This window comes from Physeter macrocephalus, chromosome 20 (assembly GCF_002837175.3).
Source record: "Physeter macrocephalus isolate SW-GA chromosome 20, ASM283717v5, whole genome shotgun sequence".
NCBI lineage: Eukaryota > Metazoa > Chordata > Mammalia > Artiodactyla > Physeteridae > Physeter > Physeter macrocephalus.
Genome location: NC_041233.1, coordinates 43,218,328 through 43,237,070, shown reverse-complemented (window position 1 = coordinate 43,237,070; position 18,743 = coordinate 43,218,328). Strand labels below are relative to the sequence as shown.

Sequence of the window (18,743 nt, the reverse complement as noted above, 5' to 3'; positions counted from 1 at the left end):
GTGACCACCTAGAGGGGGGGGATAGGGAGGGTGGGAGGGAGGGAGATGCAAGAGGGAAGAGATATGGGAACATATGTATATGTACAACTGATTCACTTTTTTGTAAAGCAGATACTAACACACCATTGTAAAACAGTTTTACTCCAATAAAGATGTTAAAAAATAATAATAATAATAAAAAAGTAAGTCAAACTGAAACTGAGGATCTAAAGCACAGCATGGTGTTAATAGTTAATAATACTGTACTATGTACTTAAATCTGCTAAGAGAATAGATTTAAAATGTTCTCACCAAACACACATATACACACACACACAACAGGACACAAATGTGAGTTGATGGATGTGAAAACTAACTTGTGGTAATCATTTCACAATAGATATGTATATCAGAACACCACATTGTACAACTTAAATATATACAGTTTGTCAATTATACTTGAATAAAGCAGGAGGGTGGAAATTGTGATGTATCTAATTAAGGAACATAAAATAAATGTTGGCCAGTCCAAAAATAATTAAAGTACCCCTATAATCACTAGAATAGCATTCACTTAGATTTTCTGATTCATTAACATACAATGTCCATGACACCATAGATTTCTGAGGCTCATACACTTTCACTAGGTGTGTGTAAGGACTAAGGACTGTATCATGATCTTTCACCTAATTTGGGTTTTGATTATTTCTAAGGCAGAAACTTGGAAGAAACTCTCATTTAAATTCATTTAAGGGAATCTACTATTTACCTCCTTGAGTATTTGCAGAATCTTTTTTTCCCTCCATATTATATCATTTTTTAAGGTAGTTATGAACCATAGAACAAGAAAGATGCAGGGTGGGTGGGGGAGAAAGGAAAGTGGTGTTGATAAAATGGATAAGAGAATACTGTGAGAAGGACAACACAAGTGCTTGATGACCTAATACCCTCTTGCAGTCTCCTTTATGGTTGCGGGAGACAATGACAGCCTTCCAAGGAGAACCACAGGGGATGAAGGAAATTATAAACTGGATGAAAGATTGCTTGGCAAGTGTTTTGGTTAAAAGACATTGTATCCTTCTATGCACTTTGGGGCCCAGTGCCTCATTTCTCTTCCTTCACTGACATTCTTTTTCTCCAGTTTTGTATGAGAGAAACTTCTCTTTGGGCAGTAACTTTGGGTTGAGTCAGGAAGTTCCAGAAGTGATCCTTGAGGCAAGGAAATGTGAGCTACATTCCTGGGACTTACTAGTTTAAAGAAAGAGAAAATAGAACTATTAAGAAGTAAAGCTCAGAAAAGGAAATACAAGTCAGGATATAAAACTCCTTGAATAGATCTTCTGTTCTATGTTAGACATCCTAAACAAGGTGAAAAATGTTCAGAAGAGTAACTGATAGTCAAAATACCATTAACTTTAATTTGACTCTATGTTTTTCAAGACGAAATTTGGTTTGGATATTTTTCCCTTTCCTTTACTTTTAATAATTAATTCTGTATGGTTAGTTTTCTCTTCTTAGGGAACCCTTATTATTCTCAACATGAATCTGTTTCTTCTATCCACATGACCAACCTATTGCCTGCATTGCATCAGGTTCTCATAAAATACTTTCTGAATAATGTTCCAAGGAGTTAAAGCAATGGTTCTAGACCATGATTGATTTTGCCTATCCAGAGACATTTCTGGTAGTAATAACTACAGAGGGTGGGGCAGTGGGGGGAGTGCTACTGGAATTTAGTTGGTAGAGGCCAGAGATGCTGAGAAACATCCAGTGATGAACAGGACAAGCCCTTATGACAAAAAATTATCCAGCCCTAAATGTCAATAGTGATGAGGTTGAAAAACCGTAGTTAAAATGAGAAGGGGGGGGGGGAGAGATTGGCTAGAGGAATAAAGATAAAATGGAAAGTGTGTGTAAATATATAACAATGACCTCTCCTGAGCCCATTTACGTGCACATGCCTTCGATATGGGACTCAATCAAAATGGGCTGCAATTATTTGATCAAACATTGGTCATCGCCATCTTCACTGCGTTCTTTAAAGTCAGGGGTTCAATCCCATTCACCTGCACCCCTGTCACTGCCTGTTGGCATCTGTTCCTGATATTCCCTCAATCCGTATGCTGTGAACTCCAACCATATCTCTAATTATTACTAGCATATAAACATCAAAGAAATATTGACTGTAATACTTGGGAATACAGGAGCTTAGTCTGATAGAAAACATACACTAGATTAGACTGTAAAACCTTGAAGCCAAGGATGGTGTTTTTCTTATTGTTAAATATTCTTTGTAGTCTAACACATTACATAGATTTTTTTTTGAATTGTTATCATAATGTGGTTCTATTGCATAGAACTTTCAATGCCAAGAGATCAAAGTTAGATCCTCTTTAAAGTGCACATACACACACACACACACACACAAATATCTTTTATGCTATTTTTCCGTTAGTACTATTTTTGTATGTGCTTTACTGGCAAACTAAATTTTAGAAGCATCATGACTTCTACACAGTAGGTGTTTAATAAATGTTGAATTAGACTAAAATTGCTACCATTCCCCTACCTGATATTCGCTTAAATAGAATGAATCACTGTATTTTATCCCCATAAATAAAATGAGATGATATATATTTAAGCCCTTAAAAAAATCATAGTGCCAAGCAACCGCATGTTGTTGTTAAGAGTAAGGATATCTCTCTTAAAGATAACAGACTTTTTTTAAAGTTTAATATTAGGAAAATACTAAATCTAAAACCATTCATAATTCCGTGGGCTGTCTGGAATTACCCTGAAGATTCTTCGTACTTACACTATTGTTAACTTCCTCTCTGTTCCTCTGCCTTAGTTTATATGCCAGATAAATGACTATTTCTGTAGATAAAGTAATGTTTAAGAACAAAAGGATCATCTGATATAAGCATGTAATCTGCTCTTACTAAAGGGTTTATAGACAGTTATTCACTAAGAAAATAGTTTGAAAAAAAAGTATAGAAGAAATGTGTTATAGTGTGTTCATTAGATGGAATTAGGAATATAATATTTTTACATGATCCTTTGAAAAATAAGTTATTAAATACGTTAGAATGAGAAAAGTCACTGTTTCTTATCTCTCAGCTTTTTGCTCTGCAGAAATTGTACTTAGTCATATTTATATACAATGCTTATTTTAAGTAGTTAGGCAGCAAGAGAGACAATATTTTGAGGTTCATTTTAGTAGTTTTCTAATTTAGCTTTGATGTTGATTTAATTAGTTTTTGCATGATTTTAGTTGCTTGTATCTAAAACATACATTTTTGTATATGTGTTGGCTGTAAGGTTAATAACTGAATTAAAGAAATCACTGCATGTAACTACTGGCTTCAAAAACTTACACTCAGATTACTATAATACACACTTGATTTTTAGCTAAGTCTTTTAGTGAAGAAAACGACGACATTGACAATTTTACAACTATAGTGATGAGGAGATAATCAGGGGAGTAATATTCTAAATATTAATTAAAGTTTGGCTTTGTGTCTATATTAACGTATTTTTCCCATTAGGAAAATTTAATAAACTAAGTTTCCCTGTAAACAGTAACCAACAAAACAGAAGCTAAGAATGCAATATTATTTCTTTTCACTGGCATTGCTAGCATTTTGTGCTAATGCTATGAGACCACATTGATGCATTTACAGGCATTTGCAACAGGAACGATGATGACTTTTAGCTCAGTATGTTTCCAGTCGGAATAAACAAATGCTATTTTAATTCATTTGTATCTATTAAACTCCATCTCTTTCCATAAAAGCAGTTAAATACAGGAGCCCTAAGGACCAATAAAACTGCTGTAGTTGTAAACTGGGAAATAAACAAATTTAAGCACAAGCTATGGAGCCAGAGCCTGGGTCAAATGCCAGTAATACTCCATGTACATGGTGTGACCTTACACGGGTTACTTACCCTTTCTGAGTTAGTTTCTCAACAACAACATGGTAAAATGAATGAATAAATGTGAAGCACTAAATACAGTACATGATGGCGTCACTATTTCAAATATGTCTCAGAGCTTCCTGACTCTCGAGGTAGGAGAGAGAAAGTATTATTATTATTATTATTTTTATCTGAATGAGGAAGAATATTAATACCATGAAATTTTAAAAAATAATAATTTCTAGCATTGAATTATGAAAGAAATTTTTTTCATGTGGGATACTATATATGGAATATCAAATAATGTAGTGGAAAAATACATATATTTTTACTGCAAATAGAAGAATTTAAATGGTATGAAATACTGTTGGAAGACAGTAAAAGTACCATATTAATTATCCATACTTTTGTTTACATGACAGGACTACAAATTTATGAAGAACTTATTTTAAAAAGTCAACAGTCTTTGAGAAAGACACACACGATACAGTATTTGATGTAAAAATATTCTGTGGACATTACAAGCCTATGAAGAATCATTTTATCCTAAAATTCAGAATCATAGCTGAGAGAAAATAATTATGTTTGAATAGAACATTAAATGAACTTTGTATTTTTGACACATAGTCATAAACAAAAGTATATATTTAAGCCCAAAGTTGTTTTATTTAAACAGAAACAATGGTTGATAAATTTGGTAAATTATATAAATAAACAAACAAAAAGCCAAGCCAACAAACAAAAAGATTGTGTCTTGAAAATGCAATTTACTAAGCACTTGAAAATGTACACTGACTGTAGAGACTAATGTCACATAGGGAGTCTTGAATTGTCATACCTGTCCCTAAACACACAGACACCCCCTCCCACACACAACAGAAAGAAACATTACATTCTTCTTTCTTGAGACTATAAAGGAGCTTTGTCCAAAAAGGTAGAAAAGAATCCATCAAGGAGAAATTAATAAGCAAACTCTGGTTTACCATATTTTGACAGAAGGAAAGGAAGATGCATTGCTCTTTTTTGAATAGTTTCTCTGTAACAGTCCTTGTACTGACTTTTTTGTTTACAGTATCTTAAAACCTTTTAAATGATCCATGAAGTAGACAGTCATTTCTGCTTTTCAGATAAAGATATTAAGACGAAGAAATTAAGTCACTATTATAAGGAAGAGCCAGACTTTATACCCAGACATGGCTAAAATTCATCCTCAAGTCTCTCTTCATAATAAAAATAAGATTTGTAATAAAAACAAGATAACTGTCCATTAGAGACCAGAGATCAGTTCCCACCAGTTTCTAGAATACAGGCAAGCAAACAGTAGAAACCAAATAAAATGTTTCTGAATAAAGAGATAATTCTATTTCAAAGGGCAGACTATTGCAGTCATCCCTTCTATATTTGGTTATCAGTCTGAGTAATGAGTAATAACTTGAAGGATTTATAAATGCCTACAGCATTGCTGAAGGAAGAGAAAAAAATAGTATTTTGAGTAATATGTTAAAGTATTTAATAGCAGTACAGGTAGAAGATTCTTCTCTTTAATGCAAAGAAAATATGAGCATCATATTAGTTTCCTATTGCTTCTGTAAATTAGTGGCTTAAATAATATAAATGTGTTATCTTAGAGTTCTGTAGGGCAGAGGGGTATCACTGGGCTAAAATGAAGATGTGAGCAGGTCTACATTCTTTCCTGGAGGCTCTAGGGGTATATCTTGTTTTGTTGCCTTTTCCAGCTTCTAGAATTTGCTTGCCTGCATTCCTTGGTTCATAGACCCCTTCCATCTTCAAAGCTAGCAATGGCTGATTGAGTCCTTCTCCTTCTGCATCACTCTGACACTGACTGCCCTATCTTATTTCACTTATAAGGACTTTCATAATTACATTGGGGCCACTTAGATAACCCAAGATAACTACAGCATCTCAAATCCTTAATTTAGTCACACATGGGAAGTCCTTTGGCCATGAAAGGTGTCATATTCAATAAACTCCAAGGGTTAGGACATGGGCATCTCTTGGAGAAGGGAAGATTATTTTTTCTGCCTACAACAGGCATATTACTGTTCTTGTTAAAAAACATAAAATGCAGAGAAGACAGAAAAGTTTTAGGGTGCTCACGGATGACAAATTTAGGAAAAGCAAAATTCTGTGATACTGCAAACAGTGGAGTTTTTGTAGTTTTCTTTTATGCACAAACAACATTACTGACTCTGGTCACTAATGGTTGTTATGGGCTGAATTGTTTCTCCCCCACATTCATATGTTGAGGCTCAAGCCCCTAATTTGAGACAGGACCATTATGGAAGTAATTCAGGTTGAATGAGGTCATAAGTGTGGGGCCCTGATCCAAAAGGACTAGTGTCCTTCTAAGAAGAGACACCAGAAAGCTAATATTTTCTCTCCCTGTCTCTCTCTGTCTCTGTCCCTGTCTCTGTTTCTCTATCTCTACCCAACTGCCTCTGTGAGGATACTGTGAGAAGGCGGTCATCTACCATCCAGGAAGAGAGGTATCACCAGAAACCAACCCTGATACACCTTGATCTTGAACTTCTAGCCTCTAGAACTGTGAGAAAAAAATTTCTTTTGCTTAAACTACGTAGTCTATGGTATTTCCTTATGGCATCCTAAGCAGACTAATACAATGATAATACCAATTACTTAATAATTGAGTGAGCTAAATGCTTTCTGTGCATTATTTCAATTTATCCCCATAAAAACACAGTGTTACTGGTTATCCACATTTTATCGATGAAGATAACAGAGATTGGAGAGATTAAATGACATGTCTAAGATTATCCAACTAGGAAAAGGCAAAAGATTCTCACCCAAACTCTGACGATACATATTCTTAACTATTTCACTTTAAGGCCTTCCTTCAGTTTGGGTAATTTTAAAAATCCAACATAATCCTTAAGCCTCTCTAAAGTTTGTGATTTGTGGGGAGTGGGGCAGGACAGTTTGTGTCAACTAGCATAAAATTTTAATTTATATTTAGGTATTAGGTTTTTAGATATACTTCTATGACTAAAACCACGAGAAACTAACATTTTACTAGGGGATTTCTAAAGTTTTCTAAATTTTAATAAGTGCCCTGGAGGCTGAGAATACAGAGTGATAGAATAGGGCCAGGGCAATAAAGCCAACTTCTCAGCTGTACCAGGAAAATGGTTGAAAGACTATGTAGATAATCCTGTTTAGATTAAAACTGCTCAATGAAGTCTTTCTATATATCCCTTGCTGAAAATATCCTACATCCCTACTTCAGGAGACCTTGAGGCAAAGTAGAAACACCATGGATTCAAAATGAGAAAATTTTTTTCCACATACTTGAGTATTTTGGGACTGATTTTGGACAAGGACAAAGGCCTGCTTCTTTATCTATAATCTGTTGAAAAACGATAGGATTATTTTGGTGAGTAAATGTTATAATGAACAGATATGTGCCTATCATCACCATAAAAATGTAAAGCATTAGAGATGTTGTCCATAAAAATTAAAAAGTGTTTTGGCATATATGCTATTTTCAAAACATTTGCATAGTGAGCAAACTATGTAAAAGTGTATATAATAGTACTATATATATAATACTATTATATATATTTATAATACTAATATATATATATAATAGTATTATGTATATATTCTTATTTTATATATATCTGTGGTGCCTGGTTCTTGACACAGAGCTCCTAAAACCCCTTCTAAGTAGAGGTACTAGGAGAATCTTTTGTTCTAACATTTAGTCTTTGACCTTGGTTCCTGATACACAGCTCCTAAGACCCTTGTAATTTCCTGAGTGACAGGAATGTCTGTTGGTTCTAATGAGGTGACTCTTGGCGGGCTCCTGGATGGATGCTGGTCACCAGAAAGACCAAGCAATGATTAGAAGCTTGAAACCTAAAGCATCATATACACAAAAATGAAAAAAAAATTGAAATAAACTTCACTGGTTCCTTTCTATGCATTTTCTATAATGTAATCTCTTGTATCTAAAAAGTCTGGAGAGAGACCATGTGACTCTACTTTTTCTGCATAAACAAGCCCTGGATGATGCTAGTTAAGCCAATATTTTTCCCCCTAAAATCAAATGAATTTGCTTATTTGTTTGCTTGCTTATCTGTAAGAAGGTATTTCCCCAAGCATTATGTAATTTAGTTGTGAAGACTTAACAAAAAAGGAATGATTAAAGAGAAAAGTGACCTTGCAATACACAATCTAATTATTCTTTATCTGTATATCGTTGCTTAGTTCATTAGTCATCTGGTACACAACATATTTAATAATTAGATTTTTGCAGAAATTGTAGAGGCGGTACAAGATTAAGCAATTTAACTACAGCAATGTAGTGCAATGAACAGGCTAAATTTAGTCCTTAGAAAGTAGTTAATGAAAATGTGTCAAGTAGAGGTTCATAGTTCTTGCAATATGTCACTAAATTCAAGTGTTATATTTAATCTTCTCCAAAACATCTGATAAGAAAAAAATAGTTTTTTGCTGCAACATAAATTTGTGAATCTTCAAAAATTCAAGTAATCAGATACTTAAATTTTTAAGCATCAGTCATAGTAAAAATTGAAAATAAATTTTCATTATGACAGAACATGAAATCTAGCACTATAAATTTCAAGTAATATGCCACTCCTCTACACCTGTCCCCACAGTGCCCACCTTAGCATTTCATTCAACCACATTTGGGCCCTAAATTGATTTTTGAAAAGGTAAAGTAGAATTTCCTTGATTTGTCTGCCCAACATCACTTCTTCCCTTATTTTGAACATTGAACTCCATCTTTTTCCCCTTGGGTTACTGTACTTCCATACTCCATGTGCTCTGAGTGGAACTGTCAATCACAGTGCTCTGCACTCCACACTTGGCCAGGGGTACATGTCTCAACCCAGGCTAATTAGATTCTCCCCCTCAGACACTTGACCTTTGAGCTTCAAAGTCCATGATCCCAGCTGTCTTGATGATACTGCCCCCAAAAGCAGTGTTTTGAGTTTCTGACTAAGATTGCTGAAGCTTATCTCTTTTCTTGTCCTTTCTTAGATCTTATTCTGCTTTTGCTTTGATTGTACAAGTCACAGAGTATTCTACTGAGAAGTTCTTTTTAGTATAAATCAGTCAGAGGTGGTTCCTGTTGCTTCCAACCAAATAACTGTCCAAGTACAGGTGGAAAAACCAATTTAGTCCACATCAGAGAATGAGGACCATATTTCCCTACCTATAGAATAAGTTTGGATTTTCCATCCCAAGGTAACAAAAGACATTATAAACTGCAAACTTTCTGTTTAGCATTGCAAAACTTAAGTATTATATTTTAGCATATTTTCCTCTATGTTGTCATGGATGATTACTTATTTTGACCATTCTTTTTGGAAAAAATGTTGTCTAGTTTTGTACTTACATTATCTGGCTGTCAATCAAGATAATGGTACTCAAATCTAAAGACTCCAAAAGATGTCATGACTGTGTTCCTAACATGTCACAGCCTACAACCATTGTTTACACAAAGAGTTTAGAAACATGTGGACTCCTTTGTATACAATAATCTACAGGAATAAATGAAGCACTTTTAGTATGTGATTGCTATATTTTTAAGTGTCACTCAAACATATCACAGCTAGTAATAATAATAAAACAATAATAATAATTATTATAGCTTTTTTATTGGATGTCTACAGTGTTCTAATAACGTAAATGCTTTGCAGGCATCATTTTGCTTAAAATTCTCAAACACCCTAAGAGGTATAGACATATTTATCTTGATATAATCTTGAAGATTCTAAAGCTTAGAAAGGTTAGTAAAAATCAAAGATGCATCTGGAACCCAGGCCTGCCTGATACCAAATTTAGGAATCTTAAACAATTTATTATATTAGATTTTTAGTTATCTGCCTTTTTCTCTGCTGTTCTATTAAGGTTATTTTTTATCTTGAGATGTTTCATCGGTAAATCTTCTGAATTACAGTATTTTTCTTAATAAATATTTTTTTACAGAATTTCCATTTACCTCTTTTAATCTCATGTATATCTTAACATTTATAGAATATCATCTAGTAGAAATCTTCCATAAATGAAACTGAGCCGTTGGATTGGATAGAGTATCTGTCTTGCGCATTTTAATAAAATATAAACATAGCAATCTCTATCAGGAAATCTTGATGCAAGAATACACTGTAAATTAATAACTAGGAACAGACTTTCAAAATTGAAAGTGACAGCATTTAAAATAATGACTTCCCTTAAACTGTTTGTCTGTAATTATTTTTAAGATATTACATAGGGAACTAATTAGGTACAAGATACCAAGAGGGAGAAAAACAGGAACAAGACTGAGTAATTGAACTTATAAAAGTTCCTGGGAATAAAAAAAATGAATTTGCTTCAGGAGAAGAAGTGACTACTAGACTTGTTTTGAATAATGGTTAACAAGAATAACAGGCTAAATTTATGTTTCTTATGTCTGAAACATAAAATTCTGTTTCTGCTTTTACATTTATATAGTATGTAAATTAAACGGAAATGCATGTTTCATAAAATATAAATATTAATAAGAATACACTAAATTTTTTAATTGTGTCTATTGTGTAGATTTAACCAAGAAATCCTTGATCTATTATAGTTTCCTTTTCATCCACATGCAGGTCTTCTCTATTTATTTGGCATTAGCTATAGTCACTGTGTATCCCAAGTGTCATCCACAGGCTCAGCGGCCATGGCTCACAGGCCCAGCCGCTCCGGGGCATGTGGGATCTTCCCGGACCGGGGCACGAAACCGTGTCCCCTGCATCAGCAGGTGGACTCTCAACCACTGCGCCACCAGGGAAGCCCCCAACATATTTTTATTAGTCATAAATTTCCTTGAATATCTGTAACGTTTGCAGTTGTTGCCATTTTTTACCTTTCTTGAAATGCCTTCTTTCGTTTGACTAACCGATCATAATTACACAAATTTTACTCCTTTTTTCCTTGGCCTCTTATGGCTATTCCTTTCTCTCACTCACTAAATAAAGGGGCTCCCTCACACTCAGTCTTTTGCTCTTTTCTTCTGCCAGTCTCTCAGAGAGACAAGGCCAGATGGCCCTGGAGGGTCATTAATTCTCCTCGTGTGCCAGATTAACAAATAACGAGGTCACTGTATCTGGTTTAGCTTGACCTAGGAAGGGCCAAGCAGGATTGAGAACCCCACTGAGGTTGAGACAGTGAAAACTTCTGAAGGTTCAACCTATTTACAATCTTCCTATGTGACACTCTCCCCCATATTTCTTTCTATTATTTAAACATAATGCTGAAATTTACTTTTGTCTAGTTAATCGATGGGAAGCTTTTTTTTTCTCAAAATAATCAACCAGTAAGTTTGGCTTTTTGTTAAACTTGGCAAAATAGAACATGTCACCAAAAAAAAGAAGGTTTTCATTTTTTATAAGAGATAAAAATAAATAAAATCAATCTAACAGCTATCTAAATCTTTACCAAAATATTAAAAAGATTTGTGCTATCTTAACCTGTAGAGAAGACCTGACCTTGATTATATAACAACAGAGTGTAGAGGGCCAATAACTACTCAAAAACAAAATGAAGACAATGTATTTAGCAGTAAATCCTGATAATTTTTCCCATATTTTAAATTTTTATTGAAACATAGTTGATTCATAATGTTCTGCTATTTCCCATATTTTTAATGACTAAAATGAAGTTTATGTTGTATAGATAGTGGCTCAAGCTTTCCACTTCTGGAAACATTGATATTTCTATAATACATATGACTTAACAGATTTCACTTCTGTGCACAGTTTCATGTGCATTTAATATGGCTTAGTTTGCCGCTATTGAAATTGTGGATATTTTTGAAACAAAAGGCATGGAGTTTCTATTGCATAGTTTTGGGACTTCATTATTAATCAAATGACTGCTGCTCCCATAAATAGAATATAAGGTAAAAATATTTTTGAATGAGTGAATAGTCTCCCATTTTAAATTCAGACCAATCCCAATTGAAATTCATACTACAAAGGCAAAATAAATATATAATTAATTAACTGTAATAATTAAACAGATGTTCTCATGAATAAAGAAAATTATACCTCCTGTCTTTTAAGTCCTGGCACTTAATCTTAGGTGTAAATTAAGGAGAACCATTTTATGCACTCTTGGACTATTAAATATTTTAATTGCCAGTAGAAGCAATATAAAATGTTTTCCTCATGAAACATGATTTTTTCTGCATAATACATGTGAAGAAATACATATTATAATCTACACTGTAATTTAGAAAGGTTAACCACACATCTTTGTCATCAGTTCAACAAACCACTTTTGGGATCAATGGAAGAACTTTGCCTCAATGCACTTAGCTTCAGAAATGTATTAATAAAATTCTATAACCATTTTAAAATCACATTTCCAAGCAAAGCTTTTTGCACAATTAAATTGTTTTCTTGGACAGATAGATTTTTTTTTTCTTTAAAAATGTAGTTGTCTCAACTGTGTATTTATATAAAATGCTTAGAGTGTTTGGGACAAAAATACCATAAAGGATTTATGGCATTAGTTTTCATATAGTAGTCCTCAAGTTTTGAAGTATGAATATAGTTTCTAAAAAACTGTGGTCATATATTTATAGTACAAATATAAGGCCTTGAACATATCTGGGATTTTAGGACTGAAAAATTAACATGTAACATGCTGCAGTGTTGTTACCTAAGTTATACCAGGAATGCTTTTGTAAGTCAGTCAATCATGAGTAAAGAGTCATTAACATTATTTGTCACAGACCTTCTGTTTGGAGCCAGAAAAGCCAGGGAAATGAGATGTATTACAAGCTTGTACCCTAAAGCAAAACCATAAAATGAAATCAATATCATTTGAGTTGTTTTAATACCAGTTTAAGGTTTATCTTAATTGTCCTGTCATTTATTCCTGATTGAAAGGCTAGTTATTGCATCAAAACACAATGATATATTTATACAAAGCTATGTTTTTTCTTCCACACTTAAAGATAATTATAATTTTACTGTAAAAGAAAAATTGCACTTCAATTGTGAAATTCCATATATCAAACTGACCTCTAATAAAATTTCACATTATGTATTATTGCTTTTGTTTTATATAAGATAAAAAATGGTTATGACTTTGTGGCAGAAATATTGATATAAGTTTCTGTGGAATTTCTCATGGACATAGGCTCCTTGAAATCTCTTTGGGGCCAATAACTTTCATCCTGAAGACCCAGGAGAGATTGAGTTGTTCAGGGGAGATAGAGAATTTATTACACTGCTATATGTCAATTTTATCTCAATAAAACTGAAAGAAAAAAAAAATGTTTCAACTACATTCTGCTCTCTGGCCACAGTGAAATGGTGAGCTTAATATGGGCATATGGAATTTAATTATAAAAGCCTGTTTTTTCTTTTCTGCTCTCCCTTTCATCTTGCTGATTTGAGGTAATCTTTTTCCTGCTGTTTAATAAAACCTCAAGATATTCCATAATTTAAAAAAATAAACAGATTTAGTTAATAGAAAGTACTATGATCATATTGTTTTTTAAAAAAGATTCTCTAGTTCAATATATTAATCAATACTTCAAATTTCATTTAAAGGTAAAACTTTTTCTTCCTTCCCAGCTAAGATGTGCTCCTGGAAAGTATCCTGTCTTTGGAGAAGAGATTGTAAGAGATTTCTTTTTTCTTTATTAATTACCTCTTCACCTATTTACTGGCAGCTGTTTGTTTAACACTCAGGTTGCCATCGTCTGGTATTAGAGATTGAGGAGGAAACATTGGTAAGGTAGGCAGGAAAGTTTTGACTTAATCATTATTGTGAAATTGTTGAATACTTTTGGGCCAGACCTGTGTTTAAAACACTTTGTCAATGGGCACTTTCAGCATTGGTGTTCTCTCTTGCTGCAACTTTATTTTGGAAGTGCTTTTCAATTACAGTTGACCTTTGAACAACACGGGTTGGAACTGCACGGGTCCACTTATTTTTCATAATAGATATTTTGTAATAGTAAATACTACAGTACTATACTGTCCAAGGTTGGTTGAATTTGCTGTTTAACAAATGTTTTCTGTTAATTTGGATTATTTTATTCATCATTTATTCATTCATTTGATCATATATTTATTATATTACCCACTACCTCCAAAGAAGATTAATGAAGCTTAAAAGATAAAAGTTAGTAGTTAAGAGAGGGAAAAAATATATCTAGAAGCCCTGGGTGAAAAGTCTAAAGCACTTGAGGGAAAATTTAATCCTAAACTCAGTAACAGCACAGCACAAAGACCTGAGAGGGCTATATAGTTCCTATTATCTTAAATTCATCGACTGTGGAAAAAATTCCCCTGATTCAACAAATATTTCAAATATCCTCGGATTAAGATAATGTGTTTAGGGACTTGAGGAAGATGACTACGGTGACAATGTAATATTTGAATCTTCCTGAATCCTCCTCATTACTAAAAGACAGAGATTTGGATAGCAAAATATTGGGAGAAAATATACCATGCAATTGGCAATTCTAAAAAGCGAGACAATGTCTTGCAGGAATGCCTCCCTTTTGACAAAGACTTGCTATCACATATTCTTGTGGGTATTCTCCTGCTTTTATGTCTCCTCCCCACTATCAAGTTTTAAGTAGGATAATATCCTAGCATCAAACCAAAAACCTACAGATAATATCTAAAACTAAATAAGGCAACAAGCTAGCCTCCAGATCACAGAGTATGAACTTCTGAGGAAAACAAATGACATAAACCAGATCTCTGTACTAACTGCCAAGTGTGATAACAACTGCTTTTAAGGGAGTTCAGAGAAGGCTAAGGGTTTCTGTTGGCCCTGAGAGCTGGTGAACCTCAAAGTTACCAGCACACACTAAATGAAGAAGCTACTGAGTTAATATGAACACAGTAGCAGGACAGAACTCCACACTAAGGAGAAAGGAAAAAACAGTGAGAGCAGAATATAAATTGAGCAGGACAGGCACAATAGAGGAAAAGCAAAGAAAACGTCTCCAAGTAAAAGAGGAGTGCAGAAGAAAGCAAGCAGATTTCTAAAAGCTGAAGAATAATTTTTAACACATTATGAAAATAACTGAAACAGGCATTCTACAGCTGTGAATTAGAAAAGAATTCCTGAAATTACCCTGAAAGATTAAAAAGATAGAAGGTAGAAAGAGAAACATGAAAGATAGCAAAAGATCATGGTCAAAGCCACAAAGTAAAAAGAGAACAGTGAGCAAAATAATAGAAACCTTTTTTTCTGCCTTTCCTATAGGAGTTGGACCTCAGAGTAATCAAATATTTGATATTGAGAGAGTTTTTATAGAATATTTTGGTTAATACATATAGAAGAAATAAAAAGAAGGAATTAATAGTTAGGAAATGATTAACAGTGGCTGCTATTATCACAGGAGGAGAGAGCCAAAGAGACTTGGTGTACCTCCTTAAAGAAGTAGTGAGTATCACCTATGATTTATTTCTTAAAAAAACAAAACAAAACAAAAAAAAACTGGATCTAATCAAGACTCTGGCTCTGACAATTTATAGGAAATAAAGAAGACAGAGAAAAATATGAAGTGACCCACTGAAGATACGGTTGTCGAAATCCAGGTTTCAGAGATCTGATTTCTCAAACAAATAAATAACAAGATGGATAAAAAGGAGTGACAATGGTGAAGCCTATAGATTAAAAGAGACTTAAAGAGCTGTCAGCTAACTGCAGTTTATGAACTTATTTGGATTCCGATGTGAATAAATTTTTAGTACAAGTATCGAATGGATATCTGTTGATACTGAGGAATTTTTGTTAATTTGGGGAGAGTAATAATGGTATTCTGATTAGTTTTAAGAGTCTTTAAGAGATACATATTGAAATACTTACAGATGAAATATTATGTCTCTGTTCTGTTTCAAAATAATGGAGTGAGACTGTAAATGAAAGATTTCCCAGGACTCAACGAAGTTGGGTAGTTGATACATAGAGGTTCATTATAATAGTCTGTAATTTTATTTACGTTTGAAATGTTCCCTGCTAAAAGATTAAAATGTCTTAAACACTGCTAATATCAAATTTTGGAAATGTGCTGTATTTTTTTTTCTATTTTAATTATTAAGTTGCTTTAAATATTAAATTCAGTTACAGCATAGTTGTAAAACTTACTTTGAAAATTATTTCATTAATAAATTCTTGGTAAAGAAATTATAAAATCCCTCTTTAATGAATTAAATTTATTCTGTTTATTACCTTTATTCATATGATATGTGATAGAGTTAAAGATAATAGGGTAGCTAATTCTGAAGAAGGAATGAAACTTTAAACAATTAACCTCAATTTACATAATGGTCTTATTATTTGCATAGCTAATGAGTAGGGTTTGATCATAGGCCATTAACAGTCATTAATAAGTGAAACTGTGTTAGAAATACTACATGGGTTTGTATTTCAGACTCAAGGAGCAAAGTCATGACACAGACATAGACAGTGGACTTGAGGACACGGGGAGTGGGAAGGGTGAGCTGGGACCAAGTGAGAGAGTGGCATAGACAAATATACACTACCAGATGTAAAACAGATAGCTAGTGGGAAGCAGCCACATAGCACAGGGGGATCAGCTCGGTGCTTTGAGTCCACCTAGCGGGTTGGGATAGGGAGGGTGGGAGGGAGATGCAAGAGGGAGGAGATATGGGGATACATGTATATGTAGAGCTGATTCACTTTGTTATAAAGCAGAAAGTAACAAACCATTGTAAAGCAATTATACTCCAATAAAGATGTTTAAAAAAAAAAAAAAGTCAGTCATGAAATGTTATTGGGTTGGCCAAAAAGTTCGTTCGAGTTTTTCTGTAAGATCTTATGAACCCAAACGAATTTTTTGGCCAACCCGATAATAACAAATAGTCAAAGCATTAGGCATTAAACAAACTAACATTTAGCTTTTCGGCTTCACACATTTCTGAGAGGATAATTCATGAATTTGCTAACTGGTCTCACTGTGCATGCGTACTAGGGCACATGTAAGTATACATGGGTGTATTAGGTAAACTTTTATTAGCCTCAGATTTACATTTAAATTACAGTGAGAAATAGTTTACTATACTCACATATGAAACACCAATATGTCTTTATGCCTAGAAATCAGAGCTATTTCTTGAAAAATGCTAGGGTCTACAACTTAAATATTGGGCAAATTTTTTTTTTTTCTAATTCTAACTTTCCGTTTGTTTCAAAGAAAGAAGACAAATGGTTTTCAATTAACTTTTACATTTATTTTTATTTGCAATAAGGTAGTTTACATTTTGTAATTTAGAACTACTCTAGGGCTTCCCTGGTGGTGCAGTGGTTGAGAATCCGCCTGCCAATGAAGGGGACAGCGTACCACCAAAAAAAAAAAAAAAAAAAAAAAGAACTACTCTAACTTTCAACTCCTGGTTTAGTCGATTCAATTTACAATTGAATTGTAAGCGTCCTCTATATTTTATAAAAATGTAATTGCTTGCAGTTAAAAGATTTTAAAAACTCAACTGGTCTGCTATTTTTAAATTTATTTATATTTATTTATTTTTTGACTGTGTTGGGTCTTCGTTTCTGTGTGAGGGCTTTCTCTAGTTGCGGGGAGCGGGGGCCACTCTTCATCGCGGTGCGCGGGTCTCTCGCTGTCGCGGCCTCTCTTGTTGCGGAGCACAGGCTCCAGACGCACAGGCTCAGTAGTTGTGGCTCACAGGCCCAGTTGCCCCATGGCATGTGGGATCTTCCCAGACCAGGTCTCGAACCCGTGTCCCCTTCATCGGCAGGCAGACTCTCAACCACTGCGTCACCAGGGAAGCACTGGTCTGCTATTTTTAAACAATTATGTAAGTGATGCATTATCACTGAAGACAATTTAATTCCTTTAATTCCAAAGACACACCGTATATAATCTGATTTTTCCAATGATTTGGTTGTGCTTTTACAAACAACTATGCAGGCCTCTACTTTACATCCGTAAGTGAGATTTGAAATACATGAACAGAAGTGATTTATTTTTAGGATCATCAATGGCTGAACTGATACAGCAAACTCTGTAGCACATCTTTTGCCTCTCACTCCCACCTTGCCCACTCTTCTCTTATCCTGCTGGGGTGCTCTCTCTCTCTGACATTCATATGGGTACTCTTGCTCTGGTTCTCAGGGTCTCTTCTTTTTTCCTCTTTCCTGTTTTAAAGATGCTGATTGATGGAGTGCTGTGAGAGTATGTCCAGAAATGGGCCCAGAGTAAAATATAAATGTTTCATACCCTGTTTTGTAATGTACACTTTCTCTGGGCCTCTATTCTGCTAGTAGTTAAATTAAATCAGGTTTTCCTGGGTTTTCTAGATTTTAAAAAATTTCCCATTCATTATAACAGCTGATATATGACAATGTTAAGTTACAAAAAGATGGATTGCTTAACGTGCAAAGGAGTATTATCTCAATGGATGGAAAAGAACAGTGTTTATCCCATTATCAGTAACATCTCTCAGAATCTATGCTGGCCCCCTTCACAAATTGGCTTTTACTTGGTTCGCTGTATGGGTAAACTACACTACACTGAAATGCTGAAGAAAGATTTTGGAGTCAAAAGATAGCTTAAGTCTCCCACTTTTCATTTACTGACAGTGACATTTTTTTAAAAAAATCACTTAACCTTTTCTTGTCTTTGTAAAATGGGGATAATAAATCTCATTTCCTAGAAATGGGTGTGAATTAAATATAATGCTAACATTATGATAAATGTTAGTCACTCTTTTTTTTTTTTTTTTTTTTTTTTTGTGGTATGCGGGCCTCCCTCTGTTGTGGCCTCTCCCGTTGCGGAGCACAGGCTCCGGACG

At 34.0% G+C, this 18,743-nt stretch overlaps 1 protein-coding gene across 16 annotated transcripts in view; it reads right to left on the bottom strand.

Annotated features, from left to right (window-relative positions):
- Positions 1 to 18,743, bottom strand: part of PCDH15 (protocadherin related 15) — a 699,366-nt gene that overhangs the window by 95,190 nt on the left and 585,433 nt on the right. The window lies entirely within an intron of this gene.